The sequence below is a fragment of the Pinus tabuliformis genome, chromosome 5_1 (genome assembly GCF_031772625.1).
Source record: "Pinus tabuliformis cultivar Carrire ecotype Pingquan chromosome 5_1, CPIR1, whole genome shotgun sequence".
Classification (NCBI taxonomy): domain Eukaryota; kingdom Viridiplantae; phylum Streptophyta; class Pinopsida; order Pinales; family Pinaceae; genus Pinus; species Pinus tabuliformis.
This window is the reverse complement of record NC_142305.1, coordinates 698,336,226-698,348,799: the sequence shown is the minus strand read 5'-3', so window position 1 is coordinate 698,348,799 and position 12,574 is coordinate 698,336,226.

The window sequence follows — 12,574 nt, the reverse complement described above, 5'->3', positions numbered from 1 at the left end:
GATAATAGGAAACAGTTTGTTAATAGAAGAAGTTATTATACTCATGAAGATAGTGATGGCTTGTCTAATAGTGATGAAGGTGAATATGAAAAAGATATTAAACTACTCATGGTTTATGAAAATGATGAGTTTATGGATGCCTTAGAAGAAGAAGGTTTTTCTTGAAGAAATCACTCATCCTAAAATCCGTTTGGAAGAAAAGAATATGGTCATAGAAACTTTGACACGTCAACTCACTGAAAGGGAAGGCCACAATGAGAAATTAGAATGTGAAGTAGTGGGTCTAAGAAAATAACTTGAGAGGACAAAATATCTTAATCTTAGATTTTCTAAAGGATTAGAAACCTTAGATGAAATCATCAAGGTTCATCATTCTCCTCTTATAAAGACTGGTCTTGGATACACAGGAGAAACATCCCAGCCAGAAAATCCTTCAGCCATCATCAGAAGCTATCTTGATGTAGTAAAAATTAGTGAACAATGCATCAATCCTCAACAAAGGCCAGAAGGTACTCCCTAGGTAAATCATGCTCATTTTACTCAAAGGTGAACATCAATAGAAGCAACAACCAAAAGGTGAACAATACCAAATGATTTTATGATCACATAAACTTCTTCTTTAATGGAAAAAAATTTTCATGCCGTAACTTTGGTCATCAAGATTCTCAATGTGTTTCTTACAAAACTATCATGACTAGAGAAGAAAGAAAACAAAAGAGCATGACCGGGATCAAGAAGAGATCTTATAATAACTTTTCTCCTCTTGAAGATGAAATTGAATGTTCATTTTGCAATAACTTTGGTAATGAAGAATCTGAATGCAGGAGAGAATTTCAGCCATCATTTCAAAAGGATCAAACATCATGAAATTCAAAGGTATGGAAAAAGATGGAATTTCATTTAGAAAGATGTGGCATAGCTCTGTTTGTAGAAGGACAAGAAAATCAGTGGTACATTGATAGCGAATTCTCTAAACACATGACAGGTGATAAAGATAAAATCCTTTCATACAATGCTTTAGAAAAGGAAAAGAATGTCTCTTTTGGAAATGACACATTGATGGCCATTAAGGGTAAAGGTTCTGTTTACTTAAAAGAAAAGGTTAAAGCTGGAAATGTTATGTATGTTGATGGTTTAAAGCATAACTGGTTGAGTGTTAGTCAAATGTGTGATCAAGAAAATTAAGTTGAGTTTCGATCAAAAGAATGTATGGTTCGTGAGCTTGACACAGGAAATACCATAATCAAAGGTACAAGAACTCCAAGGAATCTATATATACTAAAAGGAGGTCAAGAACAATGTTATCTAAGCAAGACATAAGAGAAATAGTTATGACAAAGAATATTGGGGCATCTAATCTTCTCTCAAATAAGAAAATCATGCAATATCAAAGCAGTTCGTGATCTTCCATATATCATCATCCCATAAAATACCATCTGCAAACCATGTCAATTCAGTAAGAAAACTAGAGTTCAATTCAATGCCAAAGAAGGATTAGCGGGTAAGTCTCTTGAACTCATTCATGCTGATTTATGTGGGACAAAAAGGAAAAAGTCACCTCGTGGAGAATAATACTACATTTTATTCATTGATGATTTTTCTAGAATGTGTTGGATTGATTTACTAAAACATAAAGATGAAGCATTTGAAAAGTTTAAGGTCGTCAAAGCTTTATTTGAAAATGAATTAGATTTAAGAATTGAATGTATCAGATATGATCGGGGAGGAGAATTCATATCAGATGATTTTTTTGAATTTTGTGAACAACATGGAACAAAGAGACAGTTCTCTCTTACCAAAACTCCTCAACAAAATGGCATGGTGGAAAGAATGAATAGAACACTTCAACAAATGGATCGATATATTCTTGATGAGTCTAGAACTCTTGAAACCTTCTGGGGTGAAGATTCAAATACTACAATAAATATACTCAACAAAGCTCATGTAAGTGTAAATAGTGATCAAATTCCATATGAACTTTGGTATGGTAAGCCTCCTACTATAAAACACTTTAGAGTTTTTTGAAGAAAATGTTTCATTAAAAAGACTAATGAAAAACATGATAAGTTTGAACCCAGAGTAGACAAAGGAATATTTCTTTGTTATTCATCTAGAAGTAAATGATACAAATGTTATAATAAGAGACTTCGAAAAATTGTTGAATGCATTGATGTTGTAATCGATAAAGCATGTAGAAATCTGAAATAGGTGACATCAAAAAAGGAAGATGAAAATGATGAAGATGGTGAATGCTTTCCCATATCAAATCAAAATGATATAGAGGAAGAAACCAATGAAGTATCAAAAAAAGATACATCTGACAGGGAAAAGGCTTCATCTAGATATGTTCAAAAGAATCATCTAGAATCTCAAATTCTAGGAGAAAAAGGGTATGGATTATAGACAAGGAGAACTCTTGTAGGATCTTCCAATTATCTAGCATTACTATCCTCCATAGAACCACAAAATGTAAATGAAGCTAGCAGAGATGAATGTTGGGTTAAGGCCATGGATGAAGAACTTGACCAAATTGAAAAGAATGATACTTGGGAATTAGTTCCTAGACCTCATGATAAAAATGTTATAGGAACAAAATGGATATTCAAGAATAAGTTGAATGAAAATGGAGAGGTTATTAGGAATAAAGAAAGGCTTGTTTGTAAATGGTATGCTCAACAAGAAGGTATAGACTTTGAAGAAACTTTTGCACTTGTTGCTAGACTTTAAGCCATAAGAATGTTTCTTGCTCTTTCAAGTTTTCAAAAATTCAAAGTTTATCAAATGGATGTAAAATCTGCATTTCTTAATGGAGATTTAGAAGAAGAACTATATGTTGAACAACCATAAGCATTCATTATGGGAAATGATGCAAAGCTTGTATGCAAACTCAAAAAGGTTTTATATGGAACGAAACAAGCTCTGAGGGCATGGTATCATCACCTTGACAAATATCTTCAACAACAAGGTTTCACAAAAGGATCTGCAAAAAACAACTTATATACAAAAATTAAGAATGATAAAATGCTAATTATTGTTTTTAATGTTGATGATATCATCTTTGGCAGTAATGAAGAAACTATGAGTCACAACTTTACTTCAGTAAGAATTTGAAATGTCTTTACTTGGAGAACTAACTTATTTTCTTGGTGTATGTTGTACTATGTAACAACCCCCCCATTTATACGAACTAATAGATAATATTTGACATATAAATGGGGACCCTTTTAAATTTTAGCCTTTGAAAATAAATCCTATCTCTAAAAATTTCCTTAAAACTTCAGAATACAACCCATACTTAGAAATTATATCTCAAATCACATTTCACAATTTTCCATGTGACAATTATAAACATCTTAAAGAAAATCCTGAAATGCGATATGTGATAAATCCACCGCTATGACTTTCCGATCACAACACTTTAAGATCACGTGATCGCACCTCACAAGTCACAAATTAATAAAGCATGCCATTGTGTCACCCCTTAAAAAAATGCGAAATGCGATATTACGATTTTCACAATCGCATTTCGCATTATCTCTGAGCAACAATATATGGCAACGTTTGAAAACTACGATGTAGAAAATAAGGCATGAAGCATGGGAAGTTACTCAGTTTTAATTAAATATTAAGTGGTTTGATAGAGTAATTAATGTTTAGCAGCTCGAGGAGAGAAATTGATGTTTTCAAGTTATGGCTAGTTAACACAGAAATCAAATTCAAAATATTCCCATCATTCAAAGTCATTTGAAAGAGCTTTCAGCCTTAATTTCCCTCTATTGTGTGCGTTGATATATCTCTCTTTCATTTCAGGAAAGCTTCCAAAGAGATGTCATTATGGAAGGTAATGCAAAAGTAGAAGCAGCAGAGCATTTTAGAGTCTGAGGTTTCATAAATGTCGCCCATATTTGTTTATACAGTTTGCAGTGTCGATGGAGGAGCAACGGCATGGGAAGTCATCTACAACAGACTTGAAGATGAGCGGCCTAAAATTACTATCACCAAGGCAACATCAGACTCAATAAAACCCTCCAGAGTTCAATTCAAAGATGTTTCTTTCTCCTTTCTTCACAGAATAGGAGCAAGAGCCAAGATACTCCCATACACTGATATGATTAGATGGGTGGTGGAAAATCTCAGTATTGAAGACAGACAATTCAAGAACTCAAAGATGGAGCTAATGGGATCATTCAAAGTTGAAGATTTGAAACATATGTATCATATTCCTTACCCTCGGGATATATATGACAAATCATTTATGGCCAAGTTCACAAAGCAGAATGAAGAACCCTCCAAGAGGATTCAGGGTTGGAGAGTCCTAGAGAAAAAATTCAAATATTATAAGACGGGTATGTATCCCATTACTTCTTTAGCAAATCCCCATAACTATGCAGCTTCTATGTTATGTAGATTATATGGATTGCCTAATAATACCAAGTTCTATATAGAATGGGTCCCTTTAATCAATGCTTGGGTCAATTCCCATATAATGAATTGGGCCACTATCCTATCTGATAACCTAGCTACTGCTATTTCTGAATATCATCAAAAGAGATACACCTCCATAGAGAACCTTCCTCAATTTTATTTGAGTTCCTATATCATGGATGCCATCTATTTCTGTACTAAGTTTCCAATCATGGGTTGGAAATGGACTTTGCAAGACCCCTACCCCATCCATCTCAGTCACAAACAAATGTGGGAATCCCATTTTATTCGCCATTTTTATAAAATATGCAATGGTGTTATTTTTCCATTACACCAATTGATTTTTGATAAGGAAGACCCTAGATTTTCTAAATAATTTGCTACAGACCTTCTCGTAGTAGGCAAGTATTTTGCTAAATAATGGTTCACATATATTAGATTTTATGGTAGTACAACAAACCCACATGTACTCCCTTTGTATGTCTTCAACAAACTGTTAGCCAGAGAAATTACTCGCCGAACTGTTGGTAAGGGTTTGACCAAGACCTTGAAAGATAGCAAAAAATCATTATGGCCACCCTTTCCCATCCGGTGTGGTTCCTTTCTGTTTGAAAAATTCAACCATGCAAACAAAGAGTTACTAAAATTAGAGAGCCTCAGGCTCCATACTCTGCCAAAAAGGAAATTTGACCCAGAAAAAGTAGCACAAAATGTTACTACAGCACTAAAGGTCAAACCCTATGTCCATGAAGCTCATGAATTCTAATATCTTTTACAATTAGCTTAATCATTCGAATAAGCATTCGATTGGGTGAAATTGAATTTGAATCCTGATGACTTTGAAAGGTTTCAGGAATTTAGAAATCAGAGGCTTGAAACAATCCAATTGCATTTGTTAAGAGCTGATGACAAGCCTATGCCCAGTGTAACTATTAACAGCGAAGGGCCAAATTCTCGTGTATAATCTCAGGTGAACATAGCCCAAGATACAAGGAAGACACAAGAGAGAGACACTACAATGGAATACAGTAGAAGGTCAGCTAGAAAACAGGTCATAAGTGACCTAAATAGGGATACCAGTCCTGAAGGCAAAAGAACCAATTTAGAGCAGGAAAGGGACCAGTTTAATAAAAATCTCCAAGATACTCCCAAGATAGAGTTGGAGCCAATTAATGAGCAAGGGAAAAGTTCACAGAATATAGAAATCATCCCTACATTTCTGACATCTAAAATTATTCTAAAGGTTACAGAAATACCTCCTTTAGATGTATTCTACAGCCCACTGCATAAGGCTATAGTAAAAAGACAAAGGAAAAGAAGCAGTAAAAAGACAGAGGAAAAGAAGTAGAATAGAAACACCTAAAATCCCACCAGGGAATGAACCAATGGATATAGTCTGAAGGGATATTTCTTCGAACCCAGCTAAAAGTTTAACCAAGTTGTCACAATTTATAGGGGAATATGCTACTGCTACCATGGATAAAGCCACAGATGTATCTATTTTGTTAAGGTAAAGGGAAGAAAGGATAGTGTAGCTCAAGCAACAACTAGAAATCAATAAATCAAATGTGAACAAGAAATCCATTTAACAAATAGTCCATTTGCAGCAGAGAATGGAAGTCCTATAGATAAGCCACAAAGCAGACAACTCTGCAAAGAACATGCAAATCAAAGACTTGCAAGAGGCCCTAGAAAAGTATAAAGATGTCCCTATTGTCAGTGAATTCATCAAATAAGCATTGGAGCTAAACTCCATTCTGTCAAAACAAAAAGATCTATTCTGTCAGAGAATGTCCCATATCACCCCTTATCTAATTACCAGTGACCAATTAACAGATAAGGCAATTGATGAGAGAACCAAGTTTAATGATTTAAATACTAATATCTTTGACTACATTGAATGGAAAGAATCTGAAGAAGGAAGAAGTGCTAATCTTCTAGAAATAGATGAAACACACAAAGATATATTTTTCACAAACTGGGATGCATGGATCAAGTAGGCAGAATTGGCAGTAGCAAGAGCAACATGAGTGGCTAAAAATATAATAAAAGCAGTCAATCACACTTTGCACACCACCAACTTGATAAAAGAAGGTAACCCAAAGTCACTACCAGTTTGAATGGTTTGGATAAAAACTGGAAGGCAAAGGTGAAAATCCAAAGGGAGGTGATCGCAAAATTATCAGACTGACAGGGTGGTGTATTTGAAATTCCTTGTCAACCCTCACAACCAAACTATGACGTTGAATTGTTCACTCAATTCAACACAAAGGATGTTGCCACCCCTCATAGATGCCATCTTCGTAGGATGTCTTAGGACACAATTCGGGACACCTCCTCAAGTGAAACCAATGGATGATATATGCGACCTAAAGGAAAAGCTAGCAGATAGCAAGACATCTTTATAACCTCTAGTCATCAAATTAATTTTATTCTTAGAGTTAGTTGCTAGTTAAGAGGAAGGTTGTTTCAAACCTCCTCAGATATTTTGTATAATCTATTTTTGAACTTTAGTTAGATAGTATTTATACCCTTATCATGCATTTAGAGAAGGGTCCATAATTTTATCAAAAAAATTTGCAAATAATGCACTTCTATAAGTTTGTGAGTGCCTTGATGAAATTATGGAACATGGTCATTACTTTTGAATATCAAACTACTTTCCTTTGTTGATGCACTATTGTATGCTTGGAGAATAATTTGATTTGAAGAAAGGAGTTGATCTATGTCATTAGTCAAATGAGCAGAACCTCACACATATGGTACTTTTATCTTGTATGATTAGTTATGTTTTGTTAAATTAGTGATAACATTTTGTTTTCATGAATTATATATGGAATATGTTCTTTCTGTTATGTGTTAATTGCACTATTGTATGATGCCTAGTTGAAAGTATTTATTTTCATATATGATCATTAAATATATGCGATATAGTTTATACATTTCTTTGACTAGCTATTTAGTCAAATAAATTATTTTACATGTTATCATATATGTTTAATACATGAATGATATTTATTATCGCATACCATACAAATATCTTTTTAGATCACATATCGCACATAATACCCCAGGTTTATATTAGATTAAGTTAACTAGAGATTTGCATGTCAGAATAGGTCATTTAATTATCATTATTCTTATTTCAATCACTTGAAAACCACCCACTTTCATTTTCAAACCCACTCTGGGAAACTGGTCCCATCATCACCAGTCGGAGCCACCACATCAAACGGAAAAGGAGTTCTCTTCAAGGTCCAGACCGAGTGGTTATCCCCCATGTTGGAGTGGAAGAATTCTAAGGCTTCAACATTTTGGTGCTAGAAGGAGGGCCATCCAACTGTGAATGGCATATAAATCTAAAGATCAATTGAAAAACGTTCATAAGAGTCAAAACCCATCCACAACTTCTACCTCTTCTGGATCTCGTTCAAAATATCTGGATGAGAAATCTGAAGTTGTAGAAACATCTCCCTCGTCTCCTAAAGTAATAAGAAAAATACCTTCTCCAGATTACACTCCTGAGTCTCCCGAAGTTGACTCCTTAATACAAAAATTGGAACAGATATCCATTTTTGCAGATAAACCTAAAAAACCTGAATCTTTTGAAGAAAGTGTCACTTCCCTATTACGAGATAACAGTGTATTAACTCGACTACAAAGTGAAAATATTGGAGTAACTCCCTTTGAGTTTCCCATTCATTCATGACGTAGGAAATCTGCCACATCAAAATCTGAATCAGATACCAGTGAGATCACATCACCTTTCCTTCCATTTACTTCCCCATTCACTTCTACTCAATCCGCCTCTTCACAAAAATCCAATTTCTTGACTCAGACAATTAGTATTGCTACCAATACTACTAGTCCAATAGTAAGTTCTTCACCATCACCATCTACTCCTAGATCTACTTCCTCATCTTCACAACCTTCAACACAAGTTATGGCCAACCAACCTGCTCAATTGTGGTGCTGTACTAGTTGCTAATCCAAAAGCTCTCCCATCAAACGTAGAAAAATGGTTACCTAAGTATAATCATGATGATTGTCTTCATGTAGAAGAATATCTAAATAAATTTATGTTAGCCATGAATCTTAATGGAGTTTCACATGAAGATGTTGTTATTATATTGTTTCCTTACACTTTCCAGGGATCTACAGGATGCTGGTATTTCTCCCTTGCAACAGGCTCAATAAGAAAATGGGACACTTTTGAAGAAATATTTCTCTCAAAATTTGGCGATGATAGAACTGTGGTGTCTTTAATCAATGATCTTTCCAAACTAAAAGCAGGTTCAAATGAATGGATCAAAGACTTCAACTCCACGTTTAACAAGTTGCTAAACAAAATCCCAACTGCCTCTATACCTATAGTAGATATGCAAATTGAATGGTACGTATCCTCCCTTCCCTCTAATATCACAATTTGTGTAGATAGAGCCAATAAATTTACTCTTGTAGAAAACATGAAAGAAGCATTATATGTGGAAAGAAGAATTATTGCCATAGAAAATAGGTCATAGATAGAAGAAATGAAATCAAAGAAAGTGAAAGTCAAAGAAGATTCAAAAAAGAAAGCTCCAAAGGACCCTTTCGACCTTGAAGGCCTTCAAAAGGTGTTAAAGACCATGTCAAATGAAATGGTTGAAATCAAGAAACAAGTTGCAAAATCATCTGCTCCCAAGAAATATTTTTCACCCATTCAGGAGAAATCCTTCTTCTACATCCCAAACACCAAATACTATTTCAAATGTTGAATCCGATCAAGAACCAGAAGAAGACTCAACAACTGAAGAAGAAGCATAAACTGAAGAAGAAGTTGAGTTAAATGGAATGTGGGGATTCATTCTTCCAAATGAAGAGGAAGCATAAGCTATGCTAGTAACTACAAGAAGTAAATTCTCTACTAATACGTCTACAACAAATTAGAAACAGAAAGTTGCTACTCTTATAAAGGAGAAGATAGTAAGTAAGAAACTTAAGATTAATCAAACTGATTCTATTCCATTACATCCTCCAATTGCTTCCAAAATTTTAGTAATCTCGGATACAATTGAATATAATATAGTCAAAGATATGAAAAAGATGAGAGAAAATATTTCATTGCATGAATTGACTAATGTCAAACAACAAAAGAAAATCTTACTTAGGGAATTAAAAGTTGTTCTTGTATCTCATTTACCATCCACTGTAGTTACTCAAGCTGCTAAAGATATGGGAAAGCCTCCTTCATATTCAAACAAAGTAAATCCCATAGACCTAGTTCTAATAGGTGATAGATATATTTCTCATACTCCTCCATTTCTTCTTACTTATGAGATTTTCAACAAAAACATCCATAATTTCCTTGTTGACTTAGGAGCCTCCTCAAACATCATGCCAAGAACTGTGTGCACCAAATTAAATATTACACCTCAAAAATCTAATGTACACATAGTTCAACTGGACATGACCAAAGTAGAAGTACTTGGAGAAATGATATCAGTTTCAATGAGGCTTTCCTCTAATCCAAAGGTTTCACAGATAATTGATATTCTAGTGGCTCATATCCCTGGATTTTATTGTTTAATTCTAAGCAGGGATTGGTCCAAAAAATTACATGGATACTTTGCAACTGATTGGTCTCATATGTGGTTACCATACAATAGTAAGCCTAACCATATTAGAGTAGACCGTGAGAAATTCATGAAGTACACAATCACTAATCTCGAGGGAAGCAATGAACATGTAGCTTTCACCAATAATATCATCGGAAATTACTCAAATGAGTCATTCTTGGGATCCTAAATGCACAAAGATCTCCCTTTCCAGACAATGTTGTAGTATCTCAAATAGAAAAAATTTCACAAACAGATGCTTCCAAGTGTATAGATGTAGTTGATAAACTTGTAGATAATTCATTATTCTGGACTCTTTATTTTTATTGTTCCAATTTTGAAGATGGTGTAGGTGTTGGATGTATCTTAATCATCCTGCAAGGAGAGAAAACCATGTTAGCCCGCCAGCTTGAATTTAATTGCACTAATAATGCTGCAGAATATGAAGCATTGATTCAAGGGTTGTACAAAGCCATTGGCCTTGATGTCAAGTATTTGAAAGTATATGAAGACTCTGAAATAGTCATTAAATAGGTAAGAAACAAAATCCATTGTGTGTCTGGACATATCAAGCATTATCAATACCTAGCCCAGAATCTTACTTTTCATTTTACTGCTTTTATCATTTCTTCAGTCCCCAGATTACAAAATGTAAGTGTTGATTTACTTGCCAATGTAGCATCTAATCTTATACCTTCAGAGGAATTTAGTTCCGATAGGTTTTCTATAGAGTTAATTTTTAGACCATCCATCCCTAATAATGTAACAAAATGGAGAGTGTTTAATAATGATGTTGATATAATAGACTTCCTTACATCAGAAGGATCTTATGAGGAACAAATCATAGATGAACATGACTTGCAAATCAACCATAAAAAAGATCAAAATCCAATTCCAAAGTCTGTAGTCAAAATGGAAGATCTCTATGATTTGAAATATAGATTTAAAAATATTACCAACTCCAAGACTCAGAGTTCTACTTTGAGATTTGAAGTGGTAAACCTAGGCACAACTAAAAAACCTCAAAACATCAACCTAGGTCTTGGTTTATCATCTAAAAAAAGGACATCATTCATCAAGTTTTTGAAAACATATAGAGGTGTCTTTGCTTGGTATTATTGAGATCTCAAGACCTATGATACCTCTGTAATTCAACATACTATACTGATGAGCTCTAATGAGAAACCAGTTCAACAGAAACTTAGAAAGATTCATCCAAACCTTGAAAGGAAAATTAAATCTGAATTGAACAAACTTCTAAAATCAAATATAATCTTCCCTGTTAGACACTCAAAATGGGTATCAAATATCGTTCTTGTCAAGAAAAATAATGGAGATATTAGGATTTGTATTGATTCTAGGAACCTTAATAGAGCTTGTCAAAAAGATAACTTTCCTTTACCTACCATGGAGAAAATACTGAAATCAGTTACAAGTTCTGAGCTAATGTCTTTTCTAGATGGATTTTCAAGATATAATCCTGTACATCCAGACGACAGACTAAAGACAACATCCAGGACCAAGTGGGGGACATATGATTATCAGAAGATGCCTTTTGGACTTATCAATGCAGGTGCTACATTTCAATGCACCATAGATATTGATTTTTAAGGTCTGATTAATAAACCAGATGTTATTTACCTAGATTACATCATAGTCTACTCTAGGAACAAAAACAATTATTTGAATGACCTAAAGCATATTCTTGAAAGATGCAAGAAATATGGCATTTCCTTAAATCCTAAAAAGTCATACTTTGCTTTAGCAGAAGGCAAGCTTCTCAGATTAATAGTGTCCAAGAAAGGAATTTATGTTGATCGTGATTGAATCCAAGAAATTGAAAAGATTCCTCTTCCACATAATAAAAAGACCATGCAATCATTCCTAGGCCAAATTAATTTTGTAATAAGATTTGTTCCAGATTTTTCACAAATTGTTCTACCCCTTCAATATGATAAGAAATAATGTAGTCTTCAAATGGGGTCAAGATGAAAGAGAGTCATTTCAAAAAATACATTATCAATGCTCCTTCTTTAACAAATCCAGAATTTCTTAAACCTTTTGTATTGTACACATTTTCATTTGATACATTATATGCAACAATTTTAACACAATTGAACGATCAAAACATCGAGGCACCTATCTCGTTTTTCAGTTCAAATTTACAGGGTGCAAAGCTAAACTACACAGCTATTGAGAAACAAGCTTTTGTTATCTTTAAAACCTTGAAACATTTTAGACCTTTTCTCCTCAAGACTCATACAAAAATAGTAGTACCTTACCCTGGAGCCTCCCACTTATCAACAAAAGAAGACCAAGGTAATGAAGTGAAAATATCAGAGGTAAGCCTCAACTATGCACAATCACAGTATGTTGATTTGAAGTTTTATTTAAAGAATGGATATGCTCCTATGAATCTCAATTACAAAACAAAGCGTGCTTTAAGGTTGAAACCATTTTAGTATGAATTAATTGATGATGTATTATTTAGAAAAAATTATGATTCAGTATTATTAAGATGCCTAGAAAAACCTGAAGTTGAAAAGGTTATG